We start from the raw sequence: 23266 nt of genomic DNA, 5'->3' as shown, positions 1-23266 counted from the left end.
TTCATCCAGGTTTTACATTGTGGGCCTATTACTTGATGGTACCTGGTAAATATTGTACATGTGAAACTGTTTATAAGTGGTATTACAACACAAAAGATCTTTTGCACAAAAGGTTTTTGTTAATTATTTCTCGTTATGTACACTGAGGTGGTACCTTGGGGATATTGTATAGGAAATACTGTGCAGCATTGTCAAATAATCAGCGGGTTGGGCCCTTCCATCATTGTGCTTCAATGGCCTACATCCCTGTACCTTTGCCTTTCAACTGCCCAGTTCATTCACCTTTGTGTTCTCTTGGTCCTTAGTCACACAGCTCTCCCTCATACCACACACCTCTCTTTCCCTCATTGGTCTGTTAACACAGCACCACCCTGCCTGTTAGTACTCACGTGCACCTTAATGTCCTATACACATATCTGACCCCACCCTGTCACATGCAATCATCTCACCCTCATTTGACACATACACTCACAACTTGTAGACTCTTTCACAGACAATGCTTTACAAACTACTCTTGCAGTCAAGAGCATGTTCTTCATCTTCTCACTGTCCCCTTGCTTTTCAACACATGTGAATTCCATGGGTAATACCAAATGAGCACACCCCTCTCTATCGTGTGTTCTCAACACACAAACGCGAACAAATAAATACTGACATATACACACACCGCCTCCATAAAGGTGCATTCACACTCCTCTCCCATCAGTGACACAAGCTCAGCCTATTTCAAGCACTGCCACATACAAAAATATATGTGTTTCAATGTGCCTTACACACAAATACCCCTCACTATCACATAAGCATACATTCTCGCCAATATCACAAGACATACATACCTTCTCCCCTCATTGGTGCATCCATTCACACTTTCAATGCCACTCAGCCTTCGTCATACCTCGATTCTCTTTTGAACCCTGTAGTCTTTCTTGATTTAAATCCCAGAAGCTGCAGTGCAGGGGTTTTAACATTCTAATATTCAAGGAGAGGTGAAAAAACTGTAGGAGACAGGCACGCTAAGAAAGGCAGCTGGAACTCTCAAAACTCGAAAGTGGTTCAAATCCTACCAGCAGTGGCAGAACTTGCGTCCATACTACTTTCATTCATTCATCAAACACTGTGGCAAGGAAATATAAAGTCAGTCAAGGAATGTTTCTATGTTATTAGGCTGTCACTGCTCTGAGAGGAAGAGGTAAACATAAGGGTGCGAGAAGTAGAATAGGGACAATGGTTACACTATGCATCACTGAATGATGTTTGTTCTTTTTATCAGTACTACTATTGCTAAATTTAGGAATAACTGCTGAGTATTATGGCAACCCACTGGTGATGTGAATAATGTTTTCTGATGTTCATAGTCCAGCATTCTTATTGTTCCCTGCCTCAGGAAGATTGTACTTCCTCCATCTGACCAGTTCCTGCATTATCTTTATGTTGACAGGGCCAGTGCTTTCATAAAATAGCACTAGAAGAATGGAGCCACTGGGTGGTGGAGCCAAATTACTGATAGAAGGAGGGATGCATTTTTCCGGTATAAGTGGAGGGCATTAGCTCAAAAACTTTCCTTAGAGCCTCATTTACTATATTTTGATGCACAGCAGCATTGCAAGTATTCCGGCAGCGCTGCCGTGAGTCAAAATAAAAGGGCAGGAATGCATTGTATCTACAAGATGCGCACCTTCCTATCCTTCTCTCTTGCGCTGGTGCACAAACAGCAGCCATACACCAACTTAGACACCCTGACACCATGGTGTAAGAGTGCCTGCGTTGCAGGGATGATTGTTTATATGCAAGAAGGAACACCTCCCTGCATATAAAAAATCATAAAAGGCGGGTTGCTCCTCTATATTTGCTGCAGAATGCAACACACATAGAAAGAGCAAAAAAACAAGGAGAAATAAAAGTATTTCTCCTCTTTGTGCCACTTATGCACGGCCCCTAGGGAGTCGTAGGATTGTGACGCATTCCCTGGTTTACGACATTTTGTAAATCTGTGAATGTGTCAGGTTCCCTGGATGTTGCTTGGGAACGCCCGCAGCAGCACCCATGGAACGCCCCTTTCACTCAGAGTAATGAGTAGAATGGTCCCATATTTAAAAGGCCACGAAAAGTCATGCAGGGTGATTTTATGCAGCCTTGTAAATGTAAGCAGGCACACTGCACCACTCGTGCTTCTAAAATAGTGATGCACCGGCGCCGCAATGGGTTTATAAATGAGGCCCTATGTTTCCTGGAGTGAGTGCTAAAAAATCCTTGTATCCTTCCTGCATTCAGCCTGTGGTGCCCACTTACCTTGGCCACCGTGTACACGGCGCTTGATCCTAGATGTACGTGTGCACAAAGGTGTTTGTAGGAGTAGGGGTTTTGGTGAGAGTGGATGAATTTTAAATTCCACATTTGGCTTGATCATAGGTTCTTCAGATAAAAAATGTTAAAATAGAAAAGCGTGCCAAATTTTCATTACTCGCAAAGCTTTCTTTACTAAAAGGGGATACGCATAGTTAAGACTTCAATGTAGAATCCACGAGAGTACACCAAGACACTGCAAACATAGGGCCTCATTTACAAAGCCGTTGCGTCACTGGTGTGTCACCTTTTTTAAAACACCGGCAGCACAGTGTGCCTACCCATATTTACAAGGCCATGTAAAGTTACCAAGGGTGATTTTTCATGACCTTGTAAATATGGGTTCCTTTCACGCATTACTCTGGATGAAAGGGGCATTCCATGACTGGTGTTGTGGGTGTTCCCACGCAACATCCATGCAACCTGACACATTCCCAGATTTACAACATTTTGAAAAGCTGGGAGTGAGTCAGAATCCTATGCCTCTCAAGGGGAGGTGTAGGAGTGGTGCAAGAGGAGACATACTTTTATTTCTCCTCGTTCTTTTCTCTTTCTATGCATTCTGTATTCTGTAGCATGCATAGCAAGAGGAAAATGTCATCACAGATTGTATTTTGGCTTCCTGCACAAAAAAATCATCCCCGCAATGCAGGCATTCGTAAAAAATGACTCACGGGTGCCTGCGCTGGCTCATGGCAGCCAATTGTGTGCCAGCGCAGGGGAAAGCACACGCATGCATTGCATTGTTGTCAACACGATGCATCAAATGTGCTTTGAAAATGATGCAGTTCTGCACAGCAAAATGGCTTGCAGCACGACGCTACATCATTTTCTTGTAAATGAGGGGGTATATTGAGCACCCCCAAATTCATGCAGCAAATTAACTATGCCAAAGTGCTTTAAAAGTGTACAAATCAACACAAAACTCGCCACTGTTTTCAAATCTTATACCACTTAAAGGCTCATAATTACCAGTTTGAACTTAATAAATTATTATTATTTTTGGAAATAACTTTTTCAAAACACACAGTTTTTGTTTATTTCGTTCTCTTCCAGAAGTAAAACGTTTACATACATTTGTTTGCATAACATTTCCCTTGAAGTTGGAAAAACATTCCTATACCGTTTTAAAAATAGTAAAATTCTGTACTAATTTATTTCCATTTTCTAGTCATTGTTGACAAAAAAGCTCCCATCTAGAATGAAAGTGTAACCAATTTTAGAACATGTACTGGTGCTTTTTTACATGGAAAACAGGCGCCAGAATTGATATACACTACGTAGCGTGGCATCTGCTTCACTTAGCATTCACAATGAGAAGCCTTCAAATCTGTGTATCCTTCCGCCGAGGTACCACAAGGTGAAATACATGGACAGTCAGACATTGTGGTAACTTGATACATTTAAACCAAGGAGGACTTTGCTAGACTGGCTGCTGAGGTATCCATCATTTCTGGTGCACTGTGGTGTCTTTCTGCATATAAAGGACCCTAGATTCATTGTGTCAATCAAATGCTGTAGGAGGTCCCAGACTGTTCGGTACTTAAACTAATGTTCCCAAGTCAGGGAATGAGCTAGGGACCAGGCACTTTACTCCGGAAGCACCAGGTGTGGGTAAGGACACGGGTACACTTTTCTCCTCCACATACTTGATGACTTTGGTGTATCAGACGGCTGGAAACGGTTTAATTTCTCAAGATTATTGGATGCCATATGTGAAAAATCACGGAATATGTCCTGGTAGGTCTCGTCATCTGGCTATCCATATAGTCCTTCAGATTCCCGCATCTCCTCATTCATTCTTTCCACTCGCAACAGTGTTACAATATCAGCATTTGCAGCTTCAACGGCAATAGTCAAGGGGTCTTTTCCTTCTTCATCTTTGGTGTGCTGATTTGCTCCACGTTTCAGAAATAAGCAGACTTGCCCAGTGTGCCCTGAAACTGCTGCATGATGCAGGGGTCCTCTGCCATACAGATCCATGTGATTAACATTGGCACCATTCTGTAGCAGGAACTCACAAGTGACCAAAGAACCCCCATGCACAGCCTGAATGAGTGGTGTTGCGTTGTTTTCCTCTGCATTCACCCAGTTAACATCTGCGCCAAGTGCCAATGCTTCTGCCATATCAGGAAGGCTTTTCTCATACGCAGCTCGATAAAGGTGCAGCCCTGGGTGAAACTTCTTCGAATCCTGAAATACTGAAGAATCTCGCTTCTCCACCTCTAGGACTGGTTCATACAAACTGTTTGAGGATACAGTAGAGGCAAGAAGTTCTCGGCTGCCTTCTGAACTGTAGTGGATTAAACTGTCATTGCTTTTCACTGAACTTCTGGAAGATGTTGAGAAGTGATCCTGTGATGCCAGGGACTTCTCAGAACTATTGAGGTCTTCATTCTTGCACTGGAAATAAGGCCTTTTCTGTCCATCAAGAGGGTGTGAAGCAACGCAGTCCTGATTCACAAACTTCTTTTCCATGTACTTTGCTCTGATATATACCTCCTTTTCCAGTCTTGGACTTTCACTGTCTGGCTTCTTTATTCCAAGGGTTTTCAATTTAGCTTCATATATTCGATTAATAACTTGATTCCCCAGTTCACACATCAGCTTTAGTAATTCAGGCTTCCATGTATCTAACGTTAATGACCTCACTTTTGAAAAGTGCACACCAAGACTCCTGTGAATCCCAGAACACTCAATGCACAGGATGATTCCAAGGTTGATGCTGGCCCATCGCGGATCCGCCAGACCACAATCGCAGCAGACAGAGTTTCCAGCGATACACTGAATCCGCTGTAATGCACTTTCACCTTTAACTAATTTTTCTTTCACCTCGCTGCCAGAGTCCAGACTTCCTGTGGAAGGTGAAGATTTCTTATCCAGCTTCTCCGTCTCATCACTCTTTTCTATATATGCTGTAGCAATACCAGTTTGGACAGCTTTAATCCATGCCGGTCGCAGCTTTTCTGAGTCAGCCTGTAGCATACGGCTCTTTGTTGGTGTGACTACTTCAAAGCAGAAACGTCTTTCTAGGTCTTCAAAGTGTTTAACTGTGCAGAGCCGTAAATCTTCGACAACCACTGTGGGGTTATCCTTCATTTTTTTCTGATATACCAGTTGGTTGTTTTGTATTGAGAACCAGCGCCTGTTCCAAGTTTTAAAGGCATTACTGGCCCTTTTAAAGAGATATCCTTCCATTACAATGCCATTAGCAGCATCAACATTGTATTCAAGTCTGAGATCGTCGTTGGTGAAATCCTTTTGCTGAATAGTGGAGTGTTTTTGTTCCATGTCCCTCTTCTCCTTTGCTGCATCCACAACAAGCCGATCCAACTGTGAACCAAGCTCTTTCATGTGCGGTTCAAGTTCACTGAAGAGATCGTAGCCCTGGTGGAAGAAGCCTAGATGTGCGTACATGAAGGATAACATCGATTTTAAAATTTCAGACCTTCGCTTTGACTGAAGAACATTGATTTGAAGGACGTAGTCCACTGCTATGTGCCGGAAGCATTTTCTTTTTGCGTTTAAGATGTTTGTTGCCTCCTCCACCTTGTGCAGTTTTGTTCTTTGAACTTGGGCAGTTTTAACTAGTGCGTTTTCTTTTTCTTTACTGACCTTATCAAACTGCTTCTTTGCTTCTTTAAATTTTCTAAGATCTTCCTTAATAAAGATTTGGAGCTGTGTTTTAATGGATCTCTGAGCTTCGTCAAACAGGATTGTGTGATAATTGATCATTTCTTGGAGGCTGTCAGAAAACTTCGTCAAGCTAGACTCAATCACCACATCCTTGCTTGAATACTGTGCGAGGTCCCGAATGCCATTCATAAATTGCTTGTTGGCAGCACAAAAGGTCTTGCCTGCATCAATCATGCCACTACATAACTTAACAAGCTTATCAAGTTTCACTTCCAGTTCCGTCACATCACCTTCAACTTCCATCAAAGCGGCTCTGAAACGGGGAGAGTCCTTCAAGCACTCCTGGAAATCAACGGTCACCTTCATGCTGTCCCCTTGGCCCCTCCCAGGCGATCAAGGTAAGGGCAGGAATAAGGAGGCAGCAGCAAAATAAGGGGATCTGAGCACAGAAGTTGAAGTTTGTCACACTTCAGCCTTCCTCACCGCTGCCCAGCTCTCAGCGCTTCCTCCACTTCTGAACACAGTCCTTGCTGGCAGACACTCCAGACTCCTAGATACACACATAGACATAGACAATGGACAACAATGCAAGAGTCCGAGCGTCATAGACACAAAAGATAGAATCAGATTGTCGTCCTCGGCAATGTTCCACCAATTTATTTGCATTTTCAGCAACAAGGCAATTCATCATTGGAGGTAGTGTTTTTTAGTTATTTTTCTGTTCAAAGGCAAACCTGAGTTTTTTTTATTGTCTGGTCACAAAGGTCGACTTTAAAGGAAGGTTTCTGCAACCACAGAGACTCCTGCTCCCCAAAGTCTTTCTCAATAGGGGATACCTGTCTCCTAAACTAGTATACTATTGAACCTGTTCCAGGTTATTTAACACCTCACAGATGCCTTAATTAGGACTGCGGATTCTGTAAAACAAGATGTTTATAATTTCCGAAAATTAATAGATCAATACAGCTCTTGATTGACAGTTTTTAATTTAGGGACATTTTCTTTTGTTTCACACATGCTTCATCCGTGGGCCTTGGAAAGAGAAACCATTAAGAGTAATTGAGGTCTGCAGTCAGCAGGTATGGGTCCATGGCCACGTTTCGTACACGATGAAAAACAGTATAGACTTAAAACATCACCAGAAGACATCACATTAAAGTCAAAGGAACACATAAGCACACATCTTAATTTTATCCAGGCCCGGCTCCAGGAATTTTTATTTGGGTGGGCCAAGTGTACATTCGGGTGGGTCACTGCGAGCCCGATTTGTCACTTATATGTCTAGCCAGGCATGCTTCAGGGCCCTCCTTTATCTCTCCTTAGTCTTACAAGGGCCAATAAAATGCATTATTTTCCTTTCAAATCTCTTTCTAAATGTTATCACTCTCAAAAAGTATTTTTTTCATGTAATGTCCCCTTGATGGGAAGAGCAGGTTTCTGAGGTGGGATTATCAGGCAAGTGACACTTCTCGGGCTCTCCCTCATGGCCTCCTCCTCAGATCCCCTCACTGCCACCCTCCACCAGCGCCCCTCATCTCTCCGTAGCGCCCCTATTGACCTCCTCCTCAGACTACCTCACTACCACCCTCTTCCAGTGCCCATCATCTCTCTGTAGCCTCTTCCCCTATTGACCTCCTCCTTGGACTCCCTCACTACCACCCTCCACCAGCGCCCCTCATCTCTCCGTAGCCACTCTCTCATGCATTTCATTTGTTGTATAGCGCTACTCATATCAGTGTAGGGTGTCACAGTACTTTACATCACACACACATTATACAGAGACAAACGATCATGCAAGTATGTAAATCAGTCTACAGGGAATGTCACATAAGCCAATGAGGATTATAAGGTGTAGGAATCACATGTCATACATACTGGTGGGCAGTATATTTTAAGAGGGTTTGGTCTGGAGGAAACGCAGGATTAAAGCATACTCCAGTGGTTAGGGGTTGGCTTTACTGACAAAAATGTATATCTGCTTAAACAAACTCTTTTAGCAATATTAGAATAATGTAAGACTGGGGAAGTTCTAACTATATTACAACACAAATAAAAGCTAAGTTCTAAGAATAACATTCAGGTTTGCATGCAACTCTTTGATGACAGTTCACAGGTCACTGTCCTATGATAGGATTGTAACTTCTGAACTGCAAATAACACACACATTTCTGTGACAAAGGCAGTAACCCACTGAGCTATCCACAGAAAGGAATATGCTACTTACCAGTATGCATCTGTTCTTGGCATGTAGAGCTGCAGATCTACACACTATGCATAGATCGCCATCTGGTGTTGAGCCCAGATGTTTGTACTTGTTTTTGTCTTGGAAAGTCTTTGAAAGTCACGAGGTATGTGACTCCTCCTTTGGATCATAGTGCGCATGGGCATCAGCTCCATCCTCAGATTGTTTTTCGCCAGCAGGGAAATGATGGAGCTTTGTAAGAAACAGGAAAGATGCCCAGGTATGCTGTATCTAAGTAAGATAATACTGGAACAGATAAAGGTAGCCAGGGAGGCGGGTGGGCGTGTGTAGATCTGCAGCTCTACATGCCAAGAACAGATGCATACTGGTAATTAGCATATTCCGTTCGAGGCATATGAGCTGCAGATTACACACTATGCATAGATTGTATAGCAGTATCCCCTCCTAGCGGCGACCAACAGTATCTGTTGCAGTAGTTTGAAATAGTGTTTTGAGTACAGCCTGGCCCACACTAGCTTGTTGTTTAGTTTGCACATCGACACAATAGTTTTTTGTGAATGTGTGCGGTGTAGACCATGTAGCTGCACTGCAGATATCGTCTAAGGGAATGTTCCCTAAAAATGCCATTGAAGCCCCTATCTTTCGTGTTGTGTGTGCTTTAGGAGGAACAGATAATGTACGTTTTGCTTTGTGGTAGCAAACTTGTATGCATTCGATAATCCACCTAGCTATCCCAGATTTTGAAATGGGGTTGCCCTTGTGTGGTGGTGAGAAAGACACAAATAGTTGTTTGGTCTTACGAAAAGGTTGTGTTCTTTCTATGTAGTACAGCAGTGCTCTTTTGACATCTAAGGTGTGAAGAGCTCGTTCTGCGACGGTTTGTGGCTGGGAGAAGAATACAGGCAGCTCTACAGATTGATTGAGGTGAAAGGGAGAAATGACTTTAGGATTAGTTCGGAGAACAACCTTATTATGCTGCATCTGCAGAAAGGGTTCCTGAAAAGTTAGTGCTTATAGTTTGCTAACTCTTCGTAGAGAAGTAATGGCTACTAGGAAAGCAGTTTTCCATGTTAAGAATTGTAGTTCACATTTATGTAGAGGTTCAAATGGAGGTCCCATTAGTCTTGTGAGAACGATGTTTAAATTCTACACAGGTGAAGTTGGTACTCTGGGGGGAATTATTCTTTTGAGTCCTTCCATAAAAGCCTTTATGGCAGGTACTCTGAAAAGTGATAGATGTTGCCTATTTTGTAGATATGCTGCTATGGCAGCAAGATGCAGTCTGATAGACGTGTAGGCTAAGTTGCATCTTTGGAGGTGTAATAAGCAGCCTATGATGTGTTGGATAGACACATCTAGGGGATCAGTGTCGTTGTTATGACAGTATATTACAAAGCGTTTCCACTTGGCTGCATAGCATGCTCTAGTGGTAGGCCGTCTAGCTTCTTTCATGACGTTCATACAGTCAGGAGGAAGGTTAAGGTAACCGAATTCTAGGACTTCAGGAGCCAGATCGCTAAGTTGAGCTGAGCTGGGTCTGGGTGTTGGATCTCTCCATGGTTCTGGGTTAAGAGGTGTGGAGAGAGGTGTAATTTTTGGTGCGGAACTACGGAGAGTTCCAGCAATGTGGTGTACCATGGTTGTCTGGCCCAAGTTGGAGCAACTAGGATGAGCGTTAAGGAGTGTTGCTGTAGTTTGCGCACCACTAGTGGAATGAGTGGGAGAGGCGGAAAAGCGTACGCAAATCTGCCTGACCAGTTCATCCATTTTGCATTGCCTTTGGACAATGGGTGAGGATACCGGGTGGCGAAGTTTGGGCATTTGGCGTTTTCTTGGGTGGCGAAGAGGTCTGTGAGAAGTTGGCCTGGCATTTGCTGGTCACTAGTTATAGTGGCCACCTTGCACCAGTCCAATTCGACTCTTATGGTAGATAGGTTTAAGACAACCTTTTAAAGAAATCAATCCTAGTGGTAGCTGTGGGGAGCAGCCTTCAGGCTAAGTCTCAGAGGAATGTATAGCAGCTTGTTTTACCTTATAATCTCTTGAATTACCAAATGAAAGGACACCACACAGGTATATATATCAAATATATATGTATTTATTTCTAGACACACTCTACTAATCTCTTTATGAGATTAGAAGTTAGGAACACATTCAAACATCAACGTTTCACAATAAGTTAAGGACAAATATGGCTGGGGCCCGAGGGGCGTACCAGACCATATACTAAAAAAGAGGTTTAGGAAAGTCGACTTGCAAGGGGACAAGGCCTAGGGCCTGTAGAATCGCTGGGGCTTCACTAATCCACCCAAGGCAGCTAAGTAAAAGACCCTCGAGAGACGCGTGCAGTGTGACAACACAGCCGCGGGTTCCCTATTGGTTTCAATGGAGCAAATCGCGGTTGGATTTGTAAAGTTTTAGGGTACTTCGAGGAAGTCTACAAGCAAGCCACTTACAAGGTACGTAATTCGAGGGCCAACACACACTAGGGCACCGGAGTGCACGAGTTACCTCACCCAGGGAAGTCGGGTGCATAGGTGTCTTTTGGTGTCGGGTCGCGCCGTTGTTTTCTATGGAAGCCAAAGAAGATTTGCTGCTTGCGAAGACTGAAGAAGTGTCCGGTAGAATCCAAGGCTGGATTCAAGAGGAAGATGACCTGAAAGCAGAAGGAACAGTGTTCACAGTCACTTGCCAGTGACCCGGGCCAGGAAGATGGATGCCTACGGAAGTCGGGTGATTTCAGGTGATCAAGGGTATTTGGACTCTTCCACCACGAGGACCAGGAGGCGTCGACGACGGCCAGGAGCTGGATTCGGAGTGTTCCACGAAGTCTGCAGCTTACTGAGGTGTCGGCAACCGGATTGGAGCCAACAAGCCTTGGCAACAGCAAGTCTCGTGGAATTCAAGAAAAGTCAGCGGGGCACACCAGCAAGGTCTGAGGGACTCACCCAGCGAGGGTAAGTCAAGGCAGGCCTGGAGCAACCAGGGGAGACCTTTGGTTCGATCAAGAAGTCTTCAGGGGACCCACAAGCCAGCCGGCAAGAGATCGCGAAGACGCCTCATGAGGATTCACTTCACAGGAGCCCACGGTCACTCGGGACGAGGTAGGCCTCTGATTTTCGAGGGAAATCCTGCTGGAGGCTTGGGCCACACGTGATCCAAAGCACAAGTTTGTAGACCGTCGTGAAGGGGTTGCACTCGACAATAGTGCACGGTTCTCAGGTATTGCAGTTCCTCGTCACTCGTGGGGTCCACTCGCCTCAGCTTCGCTGGGGACTCACAATGGCCGTTGAGTAGTCAGGAAATCCAGTTCCGGGGCTGCAGGGACTTCGAACTCTGGCGGGAGCGGGAAAGTTTGCGACCGTTGATTCAAGTTTTTGGTGCCTGCCAAGCAGGGGAGTCACTCCTTGACTCCAAGGGAGATTCTTCCATCTTCCAAAGGTAGTGGAACGTCGAAGGGCCAGGATTCTTCTTGTAAAGCGTCGTCCAGGGATATCTAACTTGCAATGGCAAGGGTTACCTATCTTATAGTAAAAGAAAGGGAGGGACTAGCTCTATGACCACTCCTCTAGGAGGGTCAGGGGGGTGGGTGGTTACACCCACTTCCCTTTGTCCAGTTTCGCGCCAGAGCAGGGGCTGGTAGCCCCTGAACCGGTTTGAGCTGGCATATGCACAGAGGAGCCTACTGCTCCCCCAGTGCAGGACTTCAAAGCACTCTAGGAGTGCACCCACCCTGCTCCAATACACTAAATCCTGTCTGGAAGGTGGTGACACCTCCCTGTGACAGGATGCCTATTGTTGGCCTCCTCCACTGCGAGTTTCAGTCAGCAGCAGGAGGGCAGCCCAGTGGCTGTGCTGGTGGCATCCATTTTGTGATGCCAGGACTCTTTCAGATTTCTACTGTGTTTTTCCACAGTGGGTACATGTCGTCCCCTCTAGAAGGGTGGGATCATACTCCTACACCAGTTACTGGTGTGGGGGTATGATTCCAAGTTGTTTGACACCAAACACGACATGTTTTGATGCAGTCATTAAAAAGTTAGCATTTACCGGTAGGTTATAATGCACTTAAGAGTATATGGTTTAACCGCATCCACAAACAGCCACAGAAAATAGACTCTGCCAAATGCAGAGGGGCCCTGCTCAGGCAGAGGCACCCCCTCACATTGTAAACCAAGCACCCTGCCCTCAGGATTGATAGGGCCTGTCTTAGGGGTGACTGATAGGTTTATATGTGTGTGTATGGTGAGATATAGGAACCTATACCTCAGTGAGGAGTGCTAACACTACCTCACCCAGGCTGCAGTAGCAGGCCTGTGGTGTCAGATTTAGTCTGCTTCCCAGGGGTGGCATAATACATGCTTCAGCCCCTGGTAGGCCTGTGAAGTACCTATGCCCTTGGTACCTAAGGTACCATATACTAGGGGCTCATAAGGTACCACAGTATCCAATCACTAGTGCATCTAATATGCACTCCAGTCATTTAAGGGAGTAAGCAGATAGGCCGGGGTCCTGGATAGTAGGATCCCAGCCAGACTAGTCAAAAACCATTCAAACACCATCTGAAAAAACAGTTGAAGAACTTGCGGATGAAGTTCCCACTCGTAGATTTGTTGTGTTTGACGGCTCAACAGATCAGCTATTGTGTTTTGGACTCCTGGGGCATGTTGGGCCTGGAGAAAAATGTTCTGAGGTATAGCCCACCTCCATATGCTCTGTGCGAGGTGAGAGAACTGCAGAGAGTGTATCCCGCCTTGTTTTTGCATATAATACATGGCTGTCATGTTGTCCGTGCGGACTAAGACAGCTTTGCCTGATATGTGTTTTTGAAATGCTTTCAAGGCTAGGAATATGGCTAGTAACTCCAGGTGGTTAATGTGGAGTAACATTTGTTGAGGTGTCCACCTGCCCTGCATGGTGTGATGTAGTAGGTGAGCTCCCCAGCCAGAGAGCGATGCGTCCGCTGTCATAACTATTTGAGGAATCGGCTCTAGGAACGGTCGCCCTTTGGAAAGGTTCTTGGTATTCCACCACTGCAGAGAGCGATGGGTACGACTGTCTACCAACACCAGATCTGTTAGCTGACCTTGAGCCTCGTTCCATTGGCGTGCTAAGCACTTTTGGAGAGGACGCATCTGGAGTCTTGCATGAGGCACTATGAATATGCAAGAGGCCATCATCCCTATGAGTTGCATGAACACTCGAGCTGGAAGAGAGTGTTGCGGTTGGAATTTGGTGAGAAGAGCTTATATGCTTGCTATCCTGGCGGGACTGGGATAGACCAGCGCCCTTGAGGTGTGTATTGTGGCACCGAGGTATTGTTGCGTGCTGGGACTTGGCGTGGTTTATTGTGAACCCCAGGTCGTGAAGTTGTTGAATAGTGGCGTGAGTGTGTTGTACACACTGACTGTATGAGCTGGCTTTTATGAGCCAGTCGTCTAGATATGGGAAGACGTGGATGTGTTGTCTTCTAAGGTGTACTGCCACCACCACTAGGCACTTGGTAAACACTCTTGGTGCTGTGGTGACTCCGAATGGGAGTACTTTGAATTGATAGTGCTGACCGTCTACTACGAATCTGAGATATTTTCTGTGAGCGCTGTGAATGGGAATGTGGAAATAGGCATCCTTGAGGTCTAGGGTAGCAAGGTAGTCGCCCTGTGAAAGCAGAGGAAGGACCTGCTGAAGTGTGACCATGTGGAAATGGTCTGAGTGTATGTATAGGTTTAGGGGTCTGAGGTCTAAAATAGGCCTTAGAGAGCCGTCCTTTTTTGGTATGAGAAAATAGAGGGAGTAAACTCCCTTGTTTTGTTGGTGCAGGGGAACTGGTTCTATTGCACTTTTTTGTAGGAGGGAGATTACCTCCTGCTTTAGCAGTAACAGATGTTCTTGTGACATTGGATGCTGTTTGGGTGGTATGGTGGGGGGTAGATGTTAGTTCGAGACAGAAGCCTGATTGAATTATCTGTTGCACCCACCTGTCTGAAGTGATGTTTGCCCAGGCAGGGAGGAATTGGTGGAGTCTTCCCCCGACTGGAGTGGAATGGTCTGGGGGAAGTGGAGGGAAGTCATGGGTGGGGATGGAGGCAGAGCGGGAGTTGTTGTTTTTGCCTCTGCCTTTGCTGTTGTTTCCCTTGTAACCACCCCTTTGTTAACCTCTAGTAATGGTGGATTGGGTGGGAGCCTTGTAAGAAGTGGAGGGGCTATCAGAGGAGTAGCCTCTGTGCGTGTTTCTGAAGGACGAGCAACAAAAGGACCGTCTGGGAGCTTGCGACTGCAAGTCTCCCATAGATTTGGCTGTGTCTGTATCCTTTTTTCATTTTCTCAAGTGATACGTCCACATTGGGGCCAAATAGGTGTTGCTCATCGAATGGCTGATTGAGTATGGAACTCTGGACATCAGGTTTAAAACCTGAGATGCGTAACCAGGCATGCCTACGCAAAAGGACACTGGTGTTTATTGCCCGTGAGGCGGTATATGCCACATCTAAGGCACAACGGATGGAGGTGTTAGTGATGGTTTTACCTTCCTGTATGAGTTCATTGGCCCTGTTTTTATACCTGTCAGGGAGGTGCTGCATTATGGACTCACGTTCATCATAATGTGCCCTGTCATACCTGGCTAAGAGCACTTGGGTATTAGCAATGCGCCATATGTTTGCTGCCTGTGATGCTGTGCGTTTGCCAGAGGTGTCCAGGAGTTTAGATTCCTTATCTGGTGGTGGTGCGTCACCTGATGTTTGGGAATTGGCTCTCTTCCTTGCATTGGAGACTACCAAGGAGTCTAGGGGTGCGGGCCCTTAATGTATGCTGGATCAGTAGGAGCAGCCTTATACTTTTTTTCTATTCTCTGGTTGATGACTCGAGCCCTGACTGGGTCTTTAAAGATCTCTGGTGTATGCTTAATGACCCCTTTAAGCATGGGTAAAATTGAGGTGGACCTTTGTGTGGTGTCGAAAGTGTCCATGAGAAAATCTTCCTCTACTGGGTCTGTATGAAGGGCAACCCCGTGGTACTGGGCAGCTCTGTGAAGGAGCTGGTTGAAGCTGATATTGTCCTCAGGAGGGGAAGGCCTGGAGGGGTAGAAGTCATCCTGTGGGGTGTAAGGGACGTCTGGGACACTGTAATTATCCCAGGGGTCTGGGGAGCCAGTAGGGGTAGGGTCTCCTAGGGGTTGATCATCCACACCTCCCCATGCATCATCTGAGGTGTTGTCATTATCGTCATCTACTGGGGTAGGTGATGGTGTAGGAGAGTGGTGTGGTGGGGGAGGAGAAGGAAGAGGAGAAGGGATCCTTAATTGAGAGGTACAAACGTTGTAACATTGATTTATATATGGAGCTGTTGAGGGGGTTATTCATGCCATTCCCAAGGGAGTGACTGCCATGTTCAAGTGCCGGGAACCCGAAGGCTTGCTAGCTTCAGGATGGTCAAAGGTGATAGTAATTTTCCTGGCCAAGGACTCTTTATCCTTTGTTAGGCTGCGTTGATCTGGGCCTTTTGCCCCTTTTAACAGACGCATTGTGTGAAGTGGTAGTTGTAGTGGGCTGGGGTAACAGGGAGGGACTATCTTTTTTAACTCGATACCTCATTTAGCAAACAAGTCCTTCTGCTGTCAAATCTGTTCGGTGAGAGTATTATGGATGAATGTGGCTGTTGTGAATTCTTGACCCATGAGGCTCGAGTTTTGTTTGAACTCGATGCTTTCAATGTCGTTGGTATTGATATAGCTCAGGGGGAGGGGGGGGGAGAGAGCTTTAGATAATTTGAGCAATACACTTCTGTTGAGAGTGTCATGCGTTTCCCTTGAGAAATATTGGGGATTAAATACCAATTTGTTGTTATTTGGCGGGTCGTACTGCCACTCGTTAACTAAACACCTGTCAGTTTCTTTCTTTGCCACCTTGAACTCAGGGATAACCGAGGATAAGTCTTGGTATTCCGGTGTGTTTTTTTGTGGATAGTTTTCACTTTCCCTATTTGTTTCTGGATTACGGCTAACGCCTGAGCCGTGTTCCTGGGTGAAGGTAGCCTCACCCTGTCTTGTTTCCCTTTTTGCCGTCCTGGTGTTCCCTACTACTGATTGTGTGGCCTGAGTTTTTAGATTGTTTTTCACCTTACTTGCTGCAGGTTTGAATAAACTATATATTTTTTCTGGCAGAGGTGGCTCCCTTATGTTATGGATTGAGGTACTTTGAGTAGCAGGAAGTGTAGGAGATAAGGTCGATTGCTCCTTGAGGCTTACTGCTTCCATGCTGTTTTGAGTTACTTTACCGTCTTGGGGAATTCCGTTTTGAATGGATGTTGCCCGGATTAGATCTAATGCCTGGCTTGTTTGTTTGCTCTTTCTGGACTTTCTCAGTCGTTTTCTCTCCCGTTTGGATAGTGGCTTGTGTAATTTTAATTGTCTTGACGGAGACTCCTTACTTTGAACTTGGAGTGATGAATTCAAGGCACCTGAGTTGTCAAGTACGCTTGGTGGATTAGATGTGGGTGTTGTTGTCTTGATTGATTTGATTAGTGCAGGGGTTTATCTTATTTCGCTGTTTTTGTGCCCCACGGTGGAATTGAGACATTCCAAGTCTTTTTCCTTTAGAGCATCTTTTTCTTTTAGAGCTTCTTTTTCTTTCTCTATTGGTGTTGCAGGCTTGGTTAAAACTTCTCTTGTTGTAACCAGTAGTTGTGTCAGTAGAGTTGGAACTAAAGCTAATTTATCGATTATTTGGGTGCAGTGGCAGTGACACATTTGATAAGCTGTTTCCCGGTCTCGCTGCACCCTCAGGATCATCTCATTGAAGCTGTGCAACTTTTGTTCGACCCCCTGAACATGGATTGCAAGGATATTCAGGAGGTCAACTTGGGTGTCCAATTTGTCTGCATGGAGGATCATTGCTTTGCTGATCGTGTCCATTGTGTTTAGCAGGTGAGGCCAGACTGGGGATGTTAATGGGCCACTTTGTTCTACTGGTGATTGGCGAGCGCGATTTTCCTGGTGATGCGAGTACCCTGAGAATGGCTCGCTCTGATGGTCAGAGAATCTGCTGGGTGATACCTTATTTTGAGTGGGTGGTATCTGGGTGGTGGATCCTGGGTGATTTTTTTTTTTTGTTTTTTGTTTTTTACCCCAACCCAACATCCCAAACAAAACTCCCCCCTCCCTGCACCCCTGCATGAGCCCAGACAGCCCCCCCAACCTGCAGTGTGCCTGTCGCCCCTGTGTAAAATAAACTACAAAGACCCCCTAGAGGAGGAAAGAGAACCCCCTCGAGACACAGCACAACCTCCAATGGAGGGGGAACGAGACACAACAGTCAAGAGACCCTAAACTTGGCCGAAAAGTGGCATCATCAGGAATGAGCCCCAGTGTCAATACCTCATACCCGGTCCGGTGGGCACTCTCCTCCCGCTGCCCCCATCCCATCCCATCCCGATCATGTCCCCCAGACAAAGTGTCCAACCAGTCCCCGGCCGTCTCAGGACGGTCAAAAAAGTGAGTGCGACCATCAGACTCCACACGCAGCCTGGCCGGGAAAAGCATTGCGTGATCCTGGGTGATTTAATTGGCATGACGTTTTGTCATTTGCTTTACCCTGACTGAGGTCCTGGCAGTAGTGCTTTTCTATTTTCGGTGTGTGGAAAAGTGAATCAAGTTTATCTTGCTTATGGGTGTTTGAATTGATGTTCCCCCGACAAGCGGGGGAGTAGGCTACTGACAACGAATATGGCATGCCCAAAGGACTCGAGGTGATTATATTAAACTGATGTGTTGACTCCCTTTCGATGTGCCCATCTTGTCTGCTGAGACCGCTGTATCCGGGTGAAGATTGTTGTTGCTGGGACTGGCAGGGCGTATCCAAAATAGACGAGTGGAAATGAACAAGTGCCTCAGTTACCTGGAAGTTATTGCTTTGGCAGGTTTCTGGATGTTGGAGGGCTTTGGGTGTTAGTAATTGGGGATGTTGAATTTCTTTATTTTTGTTACCCGTGGAGTCCAAACCTGTGTGCAGGGGTTCTTTCTTTTCTTTCCTTTCACCCTCACTGTTGGTAGTACTTCTATCGCTTAGACAGTTAGTGTCGGCATCTTTTTGGAAGTCTTTGTCATTATTTGTTGTGTTGTTTGTGTTAGCAGCTTTCTAGTGTTTGGAAGCGTGACGACTCTGGTTTTCCTCTGTGGTTTTAATTGCGACCTTTAGAAAATCTGTCATCAGTGCCCGTTTTCTGCTGTTCGGGCAGGAGTTATGCCAGTTTAGAGCCGTATGGGTTATTTTCTTGCTTCCAACACACTTGGCTTGTGGGGCGGACTCTGCTGAGTTTTTTTTTTGTCGTTTCCACTGTGCTTGCCTTGGCTGCTGGTACTTCTGTTATGGCTCCGCACTCGTGCCGTGCTTCTGGTGCTTCTGTGTCCTCTGTGTTTAGCTGGCAAGGAACTACAGAGGACGTACCGGGGGCCATGTTCATTCGGGCCGTAATGTTAGTCAAGGCTCCCGCCTTACCCTTGTCCTCATCCTTATCCTCCACTTTTTTGTTTTTTGATGTGACTTGTGGGTGTTTATCCTTATTTTCCCCCTCCTCTTGTTCTCCCGGACCGCATTTCAGGATTTCACCGAGTTTTTACTGAGTTTTTGTAGCCCACACTCTGACCGGCCTAGTGTGCTTGCCAGGCACCATGTGGCGCATACACGTGCTGGTCACTGGTCGCTGGATCTATGCTGAGCTGGGGCTCTGAGTACTGAACATGTGTGTCGTATTGGATTTGCATGCAGGTAGTTGTACAATTGGCAATACTTCAGATGTTTTTTGTATTGTTATTTTTACCAAGGTGTAGCCTTTGGGAATAGACCCAATTGTTTGTCTTTACCCAAGGGCGTGGCATTGGAGTAATTTCAGCGGAATAGCCAGGAAACAGCAGGTGCGCAGCAGGGGAGTGGGGGGGGGGGGGCAAACGGGGCACACAAGGCCGTCACTGGCTGCACCTGATATGGTCAGGCCGCCTCCGCGAGACCGCCAAGGGCTCACACTCACTGCGGTCCTCCAACTAATGGCGGACGCGCTCGCCACTTTACCGCAACCGTGATTGTACCTGCAACAAGGACTCACCATTGGTGGTGGTCTCCCATGCGGAGGTGGAGACCTAAACACAATTCTGTTGCTGAGTCTGCAGCTAAGACTGCTGTGGCTGTAGCTGTGGCTAAAGCTGTAGCTGTTGTTGGGCGCCGCGGAATGGAATCTGTGATCAGTTGGGGGCTGTCGCTCGGCCTCGCTTGCTGCCCCCACCTGCCACCTGAGACTTGTGATTGGTGTTGCCAGACCCCCCGCTGTTGAAATCATCAGGTCAAGTGGGCCGCGGACTGCGGGCTGAGAGCTGGCAGCAGGGAACCTGGAGTAGCGAGACAGCCGGAGTTCTCCTCGCGGCGCTCTACCGCGATCTACAGCATCACCAGACCCCCGCCGTGTGGAGATCAATGGGGCCAGGCTGGGCCGCAGGCTGAGAATCGGGACTAGAAGCCTGGAGACGCGGGCAGCCGGCATCCTCCTCTCTGCGATCAACAGTGATCTGCGGAAAACACGGAACTGGATTGCCACTAGTATTTGTTTTGCAGCCCGAAGTCTCTGTTGCAAGGCAGGCGGCATCAGCATTTTCAGTCATACCCCACTGACGGCTGCCACAGTTTGACCTCTTCTCTTCCTAATCATTTCCTGCTCCTTGGGTCTAGGAGAGAAGTAGGGCCCAGCAGGGTCAGGTCTTTCCTTGAGACACAAAGGGTTTCTTTCTTGCCCCTCCTCTTCTTCTGGTGGCGAGCCCCCGCTTCCTCTCCTTCTCACTGGCACCATGCTCATCTCCATTCCTCTCCCTGCATGCTAGAGGGTCCCCCTCCCATCCTTGCCCCCCAACAGCTCCAAGCAAGGAGCTTCTTCTCACAGACTACATTGCTCAGAGCCTTACAGGGAGATGTCTACATCACTTTTGCTTGCTTCATAGAACATCAACGGTAAGTCACTTTATATTAAACATAAAAGAATGCCTCATTATTTCCACATGAAACATTTCAACATTGCCTTCATTCAACAAGCCCACTTATACCCGGATGAATACCAGAAGCTCACACAGGATTGGGCATGCACTGTTATCGGTAACAGTAGGCAGATGGAGGCAGCTGGAATACTCTCACCTACCTGCAGCTAGTCTCAAAAGTGTGGGGTGATCATTCTTCTTAGACGTATTCTCCCTTGCATGATACTCAAAACTTAGACAGACATGGCAAGCCACTGGGTCTTTGTCAAAATTCCTTTCTCAATTAAGGTTTGGTACTTGGCTCCATATATGCTCCTAACGCTGATAAGACCAGTTTTCTGGCCCACCTCTTTCACAGAATTTGGTCACACCCTATTGTTCCTGGGGGGTGACTGAAATATTGCCCCACATCCACTCTGGCAGATCCAACTTGTGCAACTGATTGGACAGGGCGGTCCTGCGGGATGTTGGAACATGACTTAGTGGATTTGTGGCACCTACATTTTTTTCATGACCAAATGGCACTCAATCCCAAATGGATTTTTTTTCTGCTCCATGGCCCGCTACTCTCCTTTGTCACTGGCTGCTGTAGCGCGGCGCAGCCTGGTTTCTTTAGGCCCTGCGCAGCGCTGGAAGAAATACACACCACTCGTGCTACTGTGTGTAGCAGGAAGACCCAAGCGGTCTTCCGGCGTTTATTTATCTGCTCGGGACAAGCCCGCCCCGAGGAGTGCATGCTAGTGAAACAATGTATAGGAGAGCTCGGACGGCTCGCTACAGCTCTCCTTTTCTATAGTACCTGTGTATCATAGCCGGCATGCTCACGGGGACGTACACACAAAGTCCTTGAACTTCTGGCTCGGCACAGGGTTCGGTCGGAGACCATACTTCTGGCTCCCGGAGTTGGAACTAGTCTCTGCTTGAGCTGGCATGTCTGGTGCTGATACGAGGCCCTGGCTGAATCTCTCTGGAGACATACGGGAGGCTGCTGTCACAGATCATGGCATGGTGCGACCGAATCTGGCCGAGGGGTGTTCGGACAGAATGTTGAGTTGTAAATAGCGGTAGACAGAAATATTGGAAGCAAAATATCATAATACAAAAAGAGAATTGCAGCAGCTCGATTGCTGGGTAGACTTAAGCTTGCGGTTATATTTTGCGAGGAGCACGGCGATGATGAGGGTTTGGTGTGACCTCCGAGCGGCTATGCTGCAGATCTTTAGCTCGCAAGGTGGATAGGCAGGCTAGATTGCATCAGCGACTGAGGAATAAGTAGTCCACAGAATCAGAGGCTGGAGTCCCTAGGATTAGGCACTGAGCAAAGTGGAGGACGTCTGGCTGACTTCGACAGGGGACGCAGACACGGCTACATGGACGCTATCCACCTGGCACCTTAAGGGCTCACAGAGAGACTTCTCAATCTCACCAGTGGGTTAGGGTCCTTTCTCCATAGCATCCCAGTAACTGGTTCTCCTGCGGTCATCGCTGGGGAACGCAGTCTCTAACCCTCTGGTGTCACTTCATAGCAGGATCTGAATGTGGGCCCTGGTGAAGGCCGACACAGGACAAGTGAAGTGTTTTCACTCTGCAAGTGAAGATGTAATGGTGCACTCGACCCCTGGAATAAATGTACTTTTGCAGGTTATCTCTTTCCTTAAAAAAGACCTTCAAACAGGTCACTAGGTGTTATTGACAAGGTCTCTACAAAGCCAAATAGGCTGGTGCAGTTACCCCAACACAAAGAATAAAAAAATAAAAAAAAGCTCCAGAGGATGCTTTCATCTGGATCTCCTTTTGCACGAGTTACAGGACTTTTCTCTCTGCCAGTAGAAGGGCCAGCAGACTGAGGCTTGAGAACGACTTAGCAGCCCTGGATCGACAGACGGGAGCTTACTGCGGTCAGTTCAGCGGAGATTCTGAAAGTTCCAGCTGGCTTGCATTGCTGGCAAGGGCCATGAACTTCTTCATAGCATAGTAAGCATTTTACCCAAGAAATGTTCACATATACTGAGCCACATCTCCTTTCTGGAAATCGGATGTAAACATTTTTGTAGGACTTGCTACCTAAACATTAGGCAGGGGTCTTCAGGCAAATGTGACTAACTCCTCTTATGTTAATACAGATACAGGATTAAAGAAAAAGTAACTATAAAACTTCCATATGAGTTTACTTTAGTTTCTGGTGCTTGTGCTCTCCTTCGATTTCCTAGCTACAAGTTCACGCAGTTTTCCCAGCACTCAGGACTCCAAAGCAGATAAACAAACAAAACTGTTGGACTGGCACCCCAGAGGTCCCAGTGGCATTTTGTTGAGTTGACATATTGATGTCTGATAGTCAACTAAAGCTCCTTTTGTTGACCATAGATTATTTTGGAGAAATAATCAGTTTCTGCTTCAGAAAAAGGATCATCTTTAAAATCAGGAACTGCTAAAATGCTTTTGGGCTTCGACTAGACACATTCAATCTCATTCTAAAGTTATGCCAAAAATGTAAAATAAATTGTGCAAATGTTTTTTTCATCCAGGTTTTGCATTGTGGGCCTATTACTTGATGGTACCTGGTAAATATTATTATTATTATTATTAAGACTTATATAGCGCGCAGCTACCCTGGGGCATCCCGGCGCTATGAACAGTGCATCAACCGTGGAACCATGGAGTGAAGCTAGCGACTCACCGGGGAAACAAATGTGTTTTCAGGTATTTGCGAAAACGCAGGGTACAGGTCTCAGCGCGAAGTTTTAATGGGAGGGAGTTCCAGAGCATTGCTGTATGCACAGAGAATCGCCTCCCTCCCGTGCGTGATCTTTTTACTCTCGGGACCTGGAGCAGACATCTCTGGTCCGACCTCAGAGCTCTATTCGCTTTATAAGGTACTACCAAGCTCCCTAAAAGAGGGGGCCCACCGCCCTGGAAAGTTTTATGGGCGATGGACAGTGCCTTGAACTGTACTCTCTCCCGCACCGGTAACCAGTGCAGTGCCTTGAGAGCGGGTCTGGCGGATTCTGTTCGGGGGGTACCCATAAGGAGTCTAGCTGCCGCGTTTTGCACCTGCTGAAGCTTGTTAAAAG

General features: G+C 46.5%; 1 protein-coding gene and 1 pseudogene across 4 annotated transcripts in view; both read right to left on the bottom strand.

Moving 5' to 3' along the window:
- ESYT2 (extended synaptotagmin 2) overlaps positions 1–23266 on the bottom strand; it is a 769824-nt gene that overhangs the window by 189004 nt on the left and 557554 nt on the right. The window lies entirely within an intron of this gene.
- LOC146789653 (arf-GAP with coiled-coil, ANK repeat and PH domain-containing protein 2 pseudogene) lies at positions 4102–7261 on the bottom strand (annotated as a pseudogene). The gene has a single exon (XR_014969848.1). The product of XR_014969848.1 is annotated as an arf-GAP with coiled-coil, ANK repeat and PH domain-containing protein 2 pseudogene (transcript).

Source organism: Triturus cristatus, chromosome 10 (assembly GCF_964204655.1).
Source record: "Triturus cristatus chromosome 10, aTriCri1.1, whole genome shotgun sequence".
Taxonomy (NCBI): domain Eukaryota; kingdom Metazoa; phylum Chordata; class Amphibia; order Caudata; family Salamandridae; genus Triturus; species Triturus cristatus.
This window is presented reverse-complemented; position numbering and strand designations above follow the sequence as displayed.